Raw genomic sequence first — 14,376 nt, forward strand, 5'->3', positions numbered from 1 at the left:
TTAGCAGACGGTCCCACGTGGCTGGATCCCAATACTGCAGTGGGCCTCCCAGCAGCAGAAAACACCAAACAGTGAGGTGAGCTCCTCTAACAAACAGGCCAAAGCCCAGATATTGGCAGCCAGAAGCAGAGACCAGTCAGCGGAGAGAGGCCTTTGTCACGAACCCTCCAGAGACCACAGCAAAGCTGGCTCACTACAGGAAGCCCCCCTTTACGCCATAAACCCAGGAGACACACAGGAGAAAGCAGGCTAAAGGCCCGAAAACACCTTACCACCCAAGTTACCTCTTCCCCTAGCTGGGTCTGGGTCAGTGCGGTTCAGGGAAGTGGTGGAACCTCACCCCCTCTCAGATAAAGACACTCGCTCTGATAAATCTCATCCACTTTTTTCACCTTAGCATGCATTGTCCAGATGCTGCTGAAGAACAAGATGCAAATAATGCATAATTAGACCTTCTTGCATCACCACGGGGAACCGCATAATTCTACAGAACATCTAAAAATGGTGAATTCCAACAGAAAAATAAGCAAAGAGGTCCTTGATATACCAAAACCCTCTGAAAACCAAGCAGATTTAGACAAATATCTAAGGAAAAAGGTATGCTTCGCCTGCTGCGCAAAAGATTAAAGGGGTTGTCCCGCGATAGCAAGTGGGGTTAAGCACTTCTGTATGGCCATATTAATGCACTTTGTAATATATATCGTGCATTAAATATTGGCCATACAGAAGTTATACACTTACCCCCTCCGGTGCTGGCGTCCCCGTCTCCATAGCGCCGACCAAAGTTACCTTCTCCCTGGATTAGACGCGCTTTGCGCTGAAGGGGCCGAAGCCCTGTGCGGTCCCTTTTCTCAGACGTATGAAAGCGGCCATACTCAATATTAAATACCAGAGAGTCTCAAACTGGAGAAGAACCGCATACCCTATCGTGTGATTCAGACCAACACTTAGTCCTTAGTCACAGTATATGCGTATCTCCTGTGGACAACCATTTATAACAAGAACATGACAATGGCGTCACCCCACATCATACAATCACAGATCCGTGGGCGGCCCATCTACCAGCAATATAGTAAGATACCTGCATACACAAATAATACCGTCCGGCAGGAGATTAATAAGACAACTACAAACATATCAAAAAGCCGTGAGTTTCTTCAGCCAAAGTGTTTTCAGATACATTAAATAATTTTCAAATTAAAGAATATATAAATTGTAATATCCGATGTGCGGTCTGTATGATCACATGTGATATCTGTAAGTTATCCTATGTGGGATGTACGTGTGGAAAACAGAAAAGCAGAATATTGGAACACTTGCAGGATACCGTGAGGCACATTGGATTAAACCTTAAAAGAAAAATCTTGTTGTCTCGTTTGTGCTCCTGGGACGTGTGGTTCTGTTGGGTTTCCAGAAGCACATGGCTGCTGGTGTGGTTGATTTGGCTGGCTGATGGTGTGGAGTCTTATACCAGACAATCACCACAGGTCTGCTCCACATAAATACCAGCCCCTTCTTCATTTATTCATTCCCACTCAGAGCTGGGTGTTATGCATGATGTTAGTCTGAACTGTTTCTCCCACGTTCCCTGAGGATGTTCTGGACACCTGTATTCCCGTCTGCATGTTATGCGGGCCCTCTCTTCCTTCCCCTTGGGCAGTTACGGCCTCCAGACATCTGAGGTCATGTGTGTTGTCAGGTGAGTAATGCCTGACACGGTTCCCTTTACCACGGTTCGGTGTTTGACGCTCTTTCTCTGTAGTGTGAGGACACTTTGTACTAGCTTCTGTTATATATCTGTATGCATGAGTTATCCGAGTAGAGTTTCTGTTAGTTTGTTGGTATGTAGAGCGACGTGTTTTGTGTCTGTGTAGGTGACCAGACATGAGGTGTGATCAGTTACCGTTTATAGGTGGATGTCCCTTGTCTGTTGGTGCATGTGAAAGGTGTCCTGTCTCTTACCATCTAGGGCAAACCAGACCCCTAGGTTTCAGCATTGGTCCTCCCTATTGGGATGATCGCCCCACTTGTAGGCAGGACTCCTGGGGCTAAGTTATCTTGTTAGAGTAGGGAGTATCTTGACCAAAACATGAACCAATACCTCGTACGTACTTCAGCTATTCCATCTACTTATGCATGTTGGTATTCTAGGTAAATGCTTTGGTGACTGTCAATCATTGGTCTGCTCTCAAGTCCCATTTCCAGTACAGTTTCCTATGGTGTTTAGCATGTAAGCATGTTCCCCTAACCCAATCCTTTCCCTCCAGTCCTTGTTTGGGTTGCGTCTATGGAGGTCATTGTTTTCATGGCCTGCACGGATGTATCACGTGTTACATTATTAATTGTATCAGTATGAATACGACTGTTTGATGTGTTTTATATACAACAGAAAACTCCGACAACACAGACTCTTCTCTACATGCAGTCTCACCTGGGGGGTCATCTGTAGGAAACTCCTCCTTACACGGCTGATCCCCCCTCACATGTGTCTCTGTAGCATTAATAGGGATCGGATCTTCCTCCAGTTTCACCAGCTGTGAAATAAATATTGTAAAAGTCATCACACAGTTGGAGAAGTCGTGTGGAAGGTTTTATATGGCCAGAAAAGGTCATTAATTAGTATGAGGAGCTGGAATGACATGACAGCAGTAGTGATCTGGGCCAAATAGCTGCAGGTCTCCTGTATAACTCCAACCTGTTGCTTCTTTATTCCCACCAGAAGTCTCCAGAACCAGAAAATAGTGATAAGATGTGAAGATCTAATGTCTGCGGTCGGCTGTAATCCTGCCATCTCCAGCTTTCTCATTACACAAGTATCAATCATATAATAAGACTAAACACAAGACCTTCCAAGCCGTCCTACAGACCAGAGGGGAGATTTCATGAGACCTCTCCATCTACCTGATCATCCTGTGGAAGAAGAGGCCGGGGACATCTCTCCGCTGCTGTTCTCTTACTGGATCTACCTGCAGAAAACACAGACAGCCACTGAATTCATTCTCTACATACAAATAATAAAGGCCGTGTGGATTTAGTCCTGTCTATTACCTGGTGATAGGGGGGGCTGGTGGTCCTCCATCATGACGTCCTTGTACAGATCCTTGTGTCCTTCTAAATACTCCCACTCCTTCATGGAGAAATAGACAGTGACGTCCTGACACCTTATAGGAACCTGACAACACAATGATACCGTCATCACCCAGACATGTTATACCGCCATAGCGTTACTGTATAATGTCCCAGCACTCCCAGCAGCGTCACCTCTCGAGTCAGCAGCTCAATCATCTTGTTGGCGAGTTCTAGGATCTTCTGCTCATTGATCTCCTCCAGTATCAGGGGGTGAGGTGGAGGCCCTGTGATTGGGCTCAGGGGTCTTCCCCATCCATCAGACACCGGGGCCTGACAGCCATCACTAGAAGTCTTCTTCACTACCGCGTAATCCTGTTTATGGGGAGATACATCTATAAATATCACTGCAGACATTCACAGAGTCCTTCATGTCTCCAGTAATGTCCATCTGTTATAAAGCTTTAGTGACCAGCTCATAGTGTTTTTGCGTACTAGTTAAGTGGGCTTTAATCCCCGAGGACATAAAAACATGCATCCTGCGGGTATTAAAGCCACGTGGGCTATGGACGTGATAGCTGCATGCTGTCAGTGCCCAGAGGTAGCTAACAACATGGAGCTACCAACATCCAGGTGACCTCCTACTGGAGCATATGAATGGTATCCTACCTTCCCTGGTTTTATTTGTAGGCTTAGTCCCAAGAGAGGAGCATTCTGAGAGGTAGGAACCCAACTTTCCCAGGCTGACATTTACCACCTGGTAATAGTGTTAGGACCCATCTGAGCTTGGTCACCTGGACGTTGGTAGATGGGCCAATGTAATTTGATCAAATTATATGCCAAGAACCTTGCATTACTTAATGTGGTCAGAGTATTGATTATAGGCACGTAAACCTCTGACAGTAAATTTATTTTGCGTGCTGTTGCCATTTTTGGTTTCTGCTTCTTCTGTATGCGTTTGATCCGTGGTAATGCGCCGATCAATCAAATGCATTGGATTACACAATTCCAGTCACATTAATGGGTCAGAATTACGTAATCCACTCGCAGAAAAAAAAAAGAATGCAACAGGTTTTATTTTACCACAGATATCCGTGACATAGAGCTCATTGTGCTCCATGGTCGTGGATATACCCGCAGCCCATACGCAACTACATTGTATACGGGCTGCGGGTACCCGCATCATCGCTGAGCGACGGCACAGAAAATATAAAACAAGAAAAAGTGTACTGCGCAGAACTGCCTGTGTGAGTACATTACGTGGCCGTACGCAGGGTCACAGCTGGGATCCGCTGCAGGCCTCCACAAGCGGATTCCACCTACGGCCGTGTGAGCCCGGCGTTATTCAGACTGCTACCTGTAATACGTATTTTACAAGAAGCCCCGGGAACGCTCGCCTTCATGCAGTTCCAGGAGCAGCTTGTTGAGCGCCCTCTGTGTGAGACCGCTGCACCTCATCAAGCTTACGAAGACTCACGGAGCGCCATTTTTTACACCCCATACCTGCCGCTGAGGTCACGAAATACCCCCAAAAAGCATGAGAGGAGGGGGCATACCCGGTTTTATTGCCCCATGTGCCCATCCTAATCAGCCTCCGTAATTACCCCTCTCTTCGGAAATACCACACAGTTCACATTATTACTTTTATCTAAGATTTGGGGGGAATGCCAAAAAATGAGGATGAGGGAGATATTGTTTTTTTAGGGAGTCAATTTTTTTTCTGTACAAGTGAGCAGTGGGGCCTGGGATTTATTCCGTTGTGCCCTGAGAGCCAACAGGTGCTCCTTCTATTACAGGCCTAGCCATGTGTCCTGTAAGCAGATGGGGGCTACAATGTGCATGTTTCTGAATACAGGACAAACAGGGGGATTCATTTTGGGGTACAAGTCTTCATTCATGTGTGTGCTGTACAAGAAAACTGTTTTTAAAATGACACAATTGTCAAAAAGTGAAAATCATAATTTTTTTCCTTCTATTTTGCTTAGAATCATTCAAAAACTGTGGGGTCAAACCACGCAGCGCACACCTAGAGGAATTCGTTAAGGGGTCTAGTTTTCCAAATGGAGGCATTTGTGGGGGTTCTCTATCGTAAACAGATGGAAATATATAGCTTATCAAAAATGTGTGCAGTATTTTCCAAATTTTGGCGCTTTTAATAAATAAACACAAATTCTATTGGTCTATTTTTACCACCTAAATGAAGTACAATATGTGATGAAAAAAACAATGTCAGAATCACTTGGAGATGCAAAACCTTTACGGAGTTATTCTATCTTAAAGTGACACGTCAGATTTCCAAAATGTGGCTCTGTCATTAAGGCGCAAACAGGCTTGGTCACTAAGGGGTTAAGGTTCTCCTCACATCGGTGTTCATCATTTCTGTAGTTCTATTCCAGCATAGAGGCAGAACAACAAAATTCCAGGTCCTTTACATGAGAGACATCAATGGAACCCAAGAAACTCCATTGCCTTATAATAGGTCTGGTGGGTCTCCACTATCTTACCAGAAAACAACAGAAAACTATAGAATGTGACGTCATCCCCAGAATCTCTCACCTCCCCTGTAAGCCAGAAGAGTATCTCTAGGGTGAGGGTGAATATACTCTCCGCCATCTTGTCCCGGTTCCTCTCCATCCTTGTCGGGTCAATCAGGATAATTATCTGATATGGAAGATATCAGCCGAGGATCCTGAATGGAGAGAAGACGAGACAATGTAACATCATACAAACCCCCTGTAATAATACAATTACTGACATAATTTCATTCTCCCAAGCTGAATTCCCCCCGGCCCCGCTGGGCCCCGACTTCTGAACATCAGTTCATTACTACCATTAATAGCCATCTTGTCTCTTCCTGACTGACCGGACTGCCGGTTAGTGCCACGCTGTTCATAGCGCCATCACCTGACTGACTCCTCCCCCTGGCTCCAGACACGCTGTGCTTAGAGCTGGAGAGGGGGCGGAGTCAGGTGATGCTGTGAATGGCGCGGCGCTGTGGGGCAGTCCGGTCAGTCAGGGAGAAAGAAGATGTTTATTGCTACTCAGTAACTGAGGTTTACAAGCAGAAGCCCAGCAGGAGGGTGGCATAGAGGGGCACTATAACTAAGTATAACAGGCAGCAGAGGGGGCGCTATAGCTTAGTATGTAACAGGCAGCAGAGGGGGCGCTATAGCTTAGTATGTAACAGGCAGCAGAGGGGGCGCTATAGCTTAGTATGTAACAGGCAGCAGAGGGGGCTCTATAGCTTAGTATGTAACAGGCAGCAGAGGGGGCGCTATAGCTTAATGGGGCAGAACAAGGACATTATAACAAACAGGGTCTGCAGAGCGCTATTACTGAGTGGGGTGACAGAAGGGACATTACTACAGGAGATCCATTAGTACTACGGTGGAGTTACTGAGAGGTTCTCTGGGGTAGCGGAAGGATGGACAGAGGGCACAGAGATGATTCATGGCTGAAAGAAATCTTCCTGGCTTTCTGGGCCTGGATAGAGAAGAAAAACAGACGACTCCAATCATAGGCGAAGCAGCTGTAATCACTGGAGGTAACCGCACTGTAATCACTATCACTTGGTGACATCTCTTCTCTGTGTCATAGAGGCGTCTAGTGGACAACAAGCTCTACAAGCGGAAGAAGAGGTCACTACACACAAGGAGCCTCCGAGAGCCTCTTATAGGCCAAGGGGGGAACCACATGTAGGGCCCCCGGGGACAAGACCATCCATCTAATCACCACAACTCATCATTATTTATGGATCTGCCGGAGATGGAACCGCAGGACGGGGTTTACAGCAAAATGACGACTTCTTCTGGGCGCGGAGTGTTAGATAATGAGTATATATATGTATATACATATACACACACACATACAGATGGGCTATAATATTGCCGAGGCTCCCATTATCTCCCCCAGAGACCTGCAGACACGGCCAGTTTGTCAGACAAGTCATTGGTGTCGGTGGGTGGGAATAGCTCTACGATCCCAGAGCCGCCGGCCGCCGCAGTACCAGAACCCTACAGAGGGAGGAGCCATTGTGCTGTCCTGTTCATAGCTGCAGCCCAACGACATCCACGGACCGCGGTGAGGATTACACGCTTGTCTGTACTGACAGCACCGAGCTGCAGCGCCGGCGCCGCTCATCCTGCCGCCCCGTGGAGACTGCAGTGATGCTTCCCTGCGCCTCGCATCGTATTCCTGAGGGGCGGAGCTGCTGCTTCCCCCACCCCCCACATGTAAGCCCAGCTGTGCAGTAATGGCGTCTTCTACATAGCGCCCCCTGCTGTTTCTGAACTACAGCGGGACGTAACCAATAGCAACAGAATATAACTAATAGCAACAGAATATAACTAATAGCAACAGAATATAACCAATAGCAACAGGACGCTCCAATGACCGGACTGCGATATTTTTAACAGTTTAATAGGCGTTGGAAACATTGCCCTAAACCCGTACTGAGCTTCTACTGATCTCACTGGGGCTTCTCAGACGAGCGTCTTAACGCGGCGCCTCCAACACGGGCTAAATCATACGCTGCATGTTGTAGTTTACTGCCTTGTGGTCCGTTTTGATGCTCTTCATCACCCAGTACAATGACGGGGCGGTAAGAACGCTGTAAACACCACGTTACTAATGTCTGTGTGAGAGCGGCCCTGGACTACTAATACACAGCGCCGCAGGGAGCGAGAGAAGCCGGCCGCCATCTTGGTTCCTCCAGACCCGGCGGGCGCTTTATTACCAGTTAATAAATTATATGAAGTCAAAATGACGTCAATGAAAAATCTAACTTGTTCTGCAGAAAGACGTCACATGTGGGGAAATCCATGGGGAGGCCGGGGCTGAAGGGGTTAATGATACCTGCCCCCCCAGTGCTGGAGACCCCACATACCTCCACCTGCAGCCGGACAGGAGCCGTGGGGTTGTTCTGTGCTTACAGGACCTGTGATGATGTCACCGTCATGTGATCAGTGTGTGGGAGGAGACAAGGGGTCACATGATCAGGTCTCTCCGCTCAGTGGATGCAGGACTCTGCTGTGTGAGAATGTATTCAGAGAGTGGATGGAGCGGAGCCGAGCGTGTGCGAGAGACGGGGGAGCGGAGCCGAGCGTGTGCGAGAGACGGGGGAGCGGAGCCGAGCGTGTGCGAGAGACGGGGGAGCGGAGCCGAGCGTGTGCGAGAGACGGGGGAGCGGAGCCGAGCGTGTGCGAGAGACGGGGGAGCGGAGCCGCGCGTGTGCGAGAGACGGGGGAGCGGAGCCGCGCGTGTGCGAGAGACGGGGGAGCGGAGCCGCGCGTGTGCGAGAGACGGGGGAGCGGAGCCGCGCGTGTGCGAGAGACGGGGGAGCGGAGCCGCGCGTGTGCGAGAGACGGGGGAGCGGAGCCGCGCGTGTGCGAGAGACGGGGGAGCGGAGCCGCGCGTGTGCGAGAGACGGGGGAGCGGAGCCGCGCGTGTGCGAGAGACGGGGAAGCGGAGCCGCGCGTGTGCGAGAGACGGGGAAGCGGAGCCGCGCGTGTGCGAGAGACGGGGAAGCGGAGCCGCGCGTGTGCGAGAGACGGGGAAGCGGAGGCGAGCGTGTGTGAGATGGGGGAGCGGAGCCGAGCGTGTGTGAGACGGGGGAGCGGAGCCGAGCGTGTCTGAGACGGGGGAGCGGTGTGAGGATGTATTCAGAGAGTTGATGGAGCGGAGGCGAGCGAGTGCGAGACGGAGGAGCAGGGCCGAGCGTGTGCGAGAGACGGAGGAGTGGAGCCGAGCGTGTGTGAGAGATGCAGGAGCGGAGCCGGGCGTGTATGTGAGACTGAGCAGCAGAGCCGAGTGTGTGTGAGAGACGGAGGAGCGGAGCCGAGCGTGTGTGAGAGACGGAGGAGCGGAGCCGAGCGTGTGTGAGAGACGGAGGAGCGGAGCCGAGCGTGTGTGAGAGACGGAGGAGCGGAGCCGAGCGTGTGTGAGAGACGGAGGAGCGGAGCCGAGCGTGTGTGAGAGACGGAGGAGCGGAGCCGAGCGTGTGTGAGAGACGGAGGAGCGGAGCCGAGCGTGTGTGAGAGACGGAGGAGCGGAGCCGAGCGTGTGTGAGAGACGGAGGAGCGGAGCCGAGCGTGTGTGAGAGACGGAGGAGCGGAGCCGAGCGTGTGTGAGAGACGGAGGAGCGGAGCCGAGCGTGTGTGAGAGACGGAGGAGCGGAGCCGAGCGTGTGTGAGAGACGGAGGAGCGGAGCCGAGCGTGTGTGAGAGACGGAGGAGCGGAGCCGAGCGTGTGTGAGAGACGGAGGAGCGGAGCCGAGCGTGTGTGAGAGACGGAGGAGCGGAGCCGAGCGTGTGTGAGAGACGGAGGAGCGGAGCCGAGCGTGTGTGAGAGACGGAGGAGCGGAGCCGAGCGTGTGTGAGAGACGGAGGAGCGGAGCCGAGCGTGTGTGAGAGACGGAGGAGCGGAGCCGAGCGTGTGTGAGAGACGGGGGAGCGGAGCCGAGCGTGTGTGAGAGACGGGGGAGCGGAGCCGAGCGTGTGTGAGAGACGGGGGAGCGGAGCCGAGCGTGTGTGAGAGACGGGGGAGCGGAGCCGAGCGTGTCTGAGACGGGGGAGCGGAGCTTAGTGCGTGTGTGAGACGGGGGAGCGGAGCTTAGTGCGTGTGTGAGACGGGGGAGCGGAGCTTAGTGCGTGTGTGAGACGGGGGAGTGGAGCTTAGTGCGTGTGTGAGACGGGGGAGCGGAGCTTAGTGCGTGTGTGAGACGGGGGAGCGGAGCTTAGTGCGTGTGTGAGACGGGGGAGCGGAGTCGAGCGTGTGAGAGCGACGGGGGAGCGGAGCCGAGCGTGTGTGAGAGACGGAGGAGCGGAGCCGAGCGTGTGTGAGAGACGGGGGAGCGGAGCCGAGCGTGTGCGAGACGGGGGAGCGGAGCTTAGTGCGTGTGTGAGACGGGGGAGCGGAGCTTAGTGCGTGTGTGAGACGGGGGAGCAGAGCTTAGCGCGTGTGTGAGACGGGGGAGCGGAGCTTAGCGCGTGTGTGAGACGGAGGAGCGGAGCTTAGTGCGTGTGTGAGACGGGGGAGCGGAGCTTAGTGCGTGTGTGAGACGGGGGAGCGGAGCTTAGTGCGTGTGTGAGACGGGGGAGCGGAGTCGAGCGTGTGTGAGACGGGGGAGCGGAGCCGAGCGTGTGTGAGACGGGGGAGCGGAGCCGAGCGTGTGTGAGACGGGGGAGCGGAGCCGAGCGTGTGCGAGACGGAGGAGTAGAGTGTGTAATATGTGTGTGATGTACATGTAACAGAGTTGTATATATGTGGATGCAGTAATATTTTGTATATGTTATTTTTTATAGACTGCTGTTGTTATGAAGAGTTTTTAGAGGTCACTCTTACACATAAATATTGATACTTCTCCTGTGGAGGGGGCATCATTCCCAGTATGGGGGGTCTGACTCCCAGCATTCCTGACAGTGCGCTGTGTGAAGTACTGAGCATCCTGACCTCTCCTTCCGTCTTGGACGTTGTTCCTCCGTCACATAGCCTCTGTGTAGCTTTCTATGTGACTAAGGATTAAGATGTAATACCAGGTGCCACCACTCTGCAATGTACGGCGCTGTGCCTGTGTATTAGACTTTTACCCACTTCAGGATTGCTGGATAAATATTAAGGAAGCACAGCAGCATGTAGCATGAGCAGTCAGCTGATCACAAATCTAAGTTACCCGTGGGGACTAAATGGTTAGACTTAATAAAGTTTTATTAACAGTTAAAAAATAGTATATTAAAAGTTGAAAGAAACACATTTTACCAATTTTCCAATAAGAAAACCTGTCACATATTTGTATTGCCGTGTATGTAAGTCAGAATTATTAGAATGCCGCAATATTTATCCCGCACCGTGAAAGCCTTTAAAAATGGACGGCATTGGGGGCGTGGCCTGGTTATGGACCGAGATCTCTGCTTTCTTCTGAGGTTAACTCCGTCTCCCCTTTTATAGACTAGGAGGCAGCATGAAAATTTATGGACTTGGAGACACAACTCTCACAAAATGCTATTAATATAGGTGATTTTACCCGTTCTACTTTGTTAAGGCAGCCAATATTTTACGTGTTTCGGGGACGCGGCCCCTTCCTCAGATATGACTGTAATAAGTTCAGGATATAGCGGAGGTTTCTCCTATCCTTACTACAGCTCTGAGATGCAAACTGAGATGGCTGCTTTCTTCTGAGCTCAGCTTGGTCTCTCCTCTTTTAGCGACATCTAAGCTTACCCCCAGGCTTTTCACTCACCCAAACTTTAGCATGTGCCAGGGAATCTTTGAGATGACTTGTCACGAGACTTCCAAGGCACGACCCAAGCACCTCACTGAATTTTTATCCACTCGAAGTTCCCATCAGAACTCCACAGCTGAGGCCTACAGCGCTGCCTCACCCGATAGGCCACAAGATAACAAAGAAATCCATTGCTATTTCCCATGAAGCTCCCCAAGCTCTCCTTCAAAGCCAGCTCAACAAGGCCGCTCTCCGGCTACACCAGACCTGGTGAGAGAACAAAGGACTAAGGACCCCCAAGCTAAAGCAAAGGATGCTCTATTAAGCTCATAGACAAAATTCCAGTTCACATGTCTTTCCCCCTTTCCACTAATCCCATGACGTCAAGAAGAATATCAAAATAAAAGGCCTTCTGATGATTCTTACCACCCCAGATTCACCCCAGAGGGCGTGGTACGCAGATCTAGTTGACCTACTCGTCGACTCTATGCGGTGCCTTCCTCTTCAATATCTTCTCTTACAGGAACCCCTATTTCACCGGAATTTGCCTACACTCCAGTTATCAGCTTGACAATTGAAGCCACCATCTCGACAGCCTGAGGATTTAAGGAACCTGTCATTCAAGCCAGAATGATGGCTAGGAAACTTTACTCCTCTTGGGTTTTTTATTGCATTTGGAAAAATTCAATTTCCATTCTGTGTGTTTTTCTCTTTATCCCATCTCCCATCATTCTTACAGTAGAGTCTGGTTATGGGTTTGAGTCTTGGTTCTTTTAAGTGTCAGGTTTCTGCACTATCCAGCGTTAACTGGCTTTCAAGTTTGCTGTCTGTACTATATAATATTTATTACTGAAAACCTAGAGGCAACTGTACCCTACCACCTCTCTCCCAAAATCAGCATCATTGAGCTTAAAAGGAAGAGATAAAGAGGTTTAGAAAGCAAGTACAATCGCGCCCTTATATAATGAGTGGTCTCTGAATTAAGGTATAGAGATCAAACATGGTATTAATTTAATTGATTCTATATAATTAGAGATGAGCGAGCGTACTCGTCCGAGCTTGATGCTCGTTCGAGTATTAGGGTGTTCGAGATGCTCGTTACTCGAGGCGAGCACCACGCGATGTTCGAGTTACTTTCACTTTCATCTCAGACATTTGCGCGCTTTTCTGGCCAATAGAAAGACAGGGAAGGCATTACAACTTCCTCCTGTGATGTTCCAGCCCTATACCACCCCCCTGCAGTGAGTGGCTGGGGAGATCAGGTGTCACCAGAGTATTTAAATCTGCCCCGCCCGCGGCTCACCACAGATGCATTCTGACAGAGATCAGGGAAAGTGCTGCTGCTGCTATAGGGAGAGCGTTAGGAGTTATTTTAGGCTTGAAGAACCCCAACGGTCCTTCTTAGGGCCACATCTGACCGTGTGCAGTACTGTTGAGGCTGCTGTGAGCAGTGTTGCACAATTTTTTTTTTTTGTATATCGGGCGTGCAGAGCATTGCGTCCTGAGTCTGCAGTCATTGTACAGAGTATAGGGCCAGTACTGGTGAGGCAGGGAAAGAGATATACAGGCTATATAGGCAGTGGGCTTTTTCAAAAAAATTGGGGAAAAAGACTATATTTGGGCTGCCTGTGACCGTCTTCAGTTTACTGCGTGTCTGCTGGGGGTAGTAGTCCTAATTAATACGCAGCTAAGCGTTACAGCAGGCTTGCGCAAAATTGTTTCCTGTCTCTGCTGTCTCCATTACATCACCGCCGTCATCCCACCAGAGGGAAACAGTATACATAATATTATACGTTGCCTACAGTATCTGTCTGCTGTATCAGCTCAGCATTTTAAAAAAAAAAAAGCAAAATACTTAAGGCCTACTACTGGCCTTTGGCCACTTGACTGCTTCTGTGCTGTGAATTCCACTAGCTCAGTCATAAGCACCTATGTCTCAGTGCAGGCGTGCGCAAAATTGTTTCCTGGCTCTGCCGTGCGTTCCGTACGCGAAGTCAGCCTCCAACCACAGGCCAATAAGCGGAACATTTAATTACAGCGTTCTGTTTTTGCTCTACTCGTAATACACCATGCTGAGGGGTAGGGGTAGGCCTAGAGGACGTGGACGCGGGCGAGGACACGGAGGCCCAAGTCAGGGTGTGGCCACAGGCCGAGCTCCTGATCCAGGTGTATCGCAGCCGACTGCTGTGGGATTAGGAGAGAGGCACGTTTCTGGCATCCCCAGATTCATCTCACAATTAATGGGTCCGCGCGGTAGACCTTTATTAGAAAATGAGCAGTGTGAGCAGGTCCTGTCGTGGATGGCAGAAAGTGCATCCAGCAATCTATCGACCACCCAGAGTTCTACGCCGTCCACTGCTGCAACTCTGAATCCTCTGGCTGCTGCTCCTCCTTTCTCCCAGCCTCCTCACTCCATGAAAATGACACATTCTGAGGAGCAGGCAGACTTCCAGGAACTGTTCTCGGGCCCCTGCTTAGAATGGGCAGCAATGGTTCCTCTTCCACCGGAGGAGTTTGTCGTGACCGATGCCCAACCTTTGGAAAGTTCCCGGGGTCCGGGGGATAAGGCTTGGGACTTCCGGCAACTGTCTCAAGAGCTTTCAGTGGGTGAGGAGGACGATGACGATGAGACACAGTTGTCTATCAGTGAGGTAGTAGTAAGGGCAGTAAGTCCGAGGGAGGAGTGCACAGAGGTGACTGACCCCACCTGGTTTGCTAAGCCTACTGAGGACAGGTCTTCAGAGGGGGAGGCAAGTGCAGCAGCAGGGCAGGTTGGAAGAGGCAGTGCGGTGGACAGGGGTAGAGGCAGGGCCAGAACGAAGACTCCCCCAACTGTTTCTCAAAGCACCCCCTCGCGCAATGCCACCCTGCAGAGGCCGAGGTGCTCAACGGTCTGGCAGTTTTTCACTGAGAGTGCAGACGACCGACGAACTGTGGTGTGCAAGGTTTGTCGCGCCAAGATCAGCCAAGGAGCCACCACCACCAGCCTCACCACCACCAGCATGCGCAGGCATATGATGGCCAAGCACCCCACAAGGTGGGACGAAGGCCGTTCACCGCCTCCGGTTTGCACCACTGCCTTTCCCCCTGTG

At 50.7% G+C, this 14,376-nt stretch overlaps 1 protein-coding gene and 1 pseudogene across 1 annotated transcript in view; one reads left to right on the top strand and one right to left on the bottom strand.

Moving 5' to 3' along the window:
* LOC136624998 (zinc finger protein 585A-like) overlaps positions 1–3,168 on the bottom strand; it is a 30,074-nt pseudogene extending 26,906 nt beyond the window's left edge.
* Positions 1–14,376, top strand: part of LOC136624336 (zinc finger protein 250-like) — a 325,143-nt gene that overhangs the window by 135,918 nt on the left and 174,849 nt on the right. The gene's annotated exons all lie outside the window — the stretch shown is intronic.

The sequence above is a fragment of the Eleutherodactylus coqui genome, chromosome 4 (genome assembly GCF_035609145.1).
Source record: "Eleutherodactylus coqui strain aEleCoq1 chromosome 4, aEleCoq1.hap1, whole genome shotgun sequence".
Classification (NCBI taxonomy): Eukaryota; Metazoa; Chordata; class Amphibia; order Anura; family Eleutherodactylidae; genus Eleutherodactylus; species Eleutherodactylus coqui.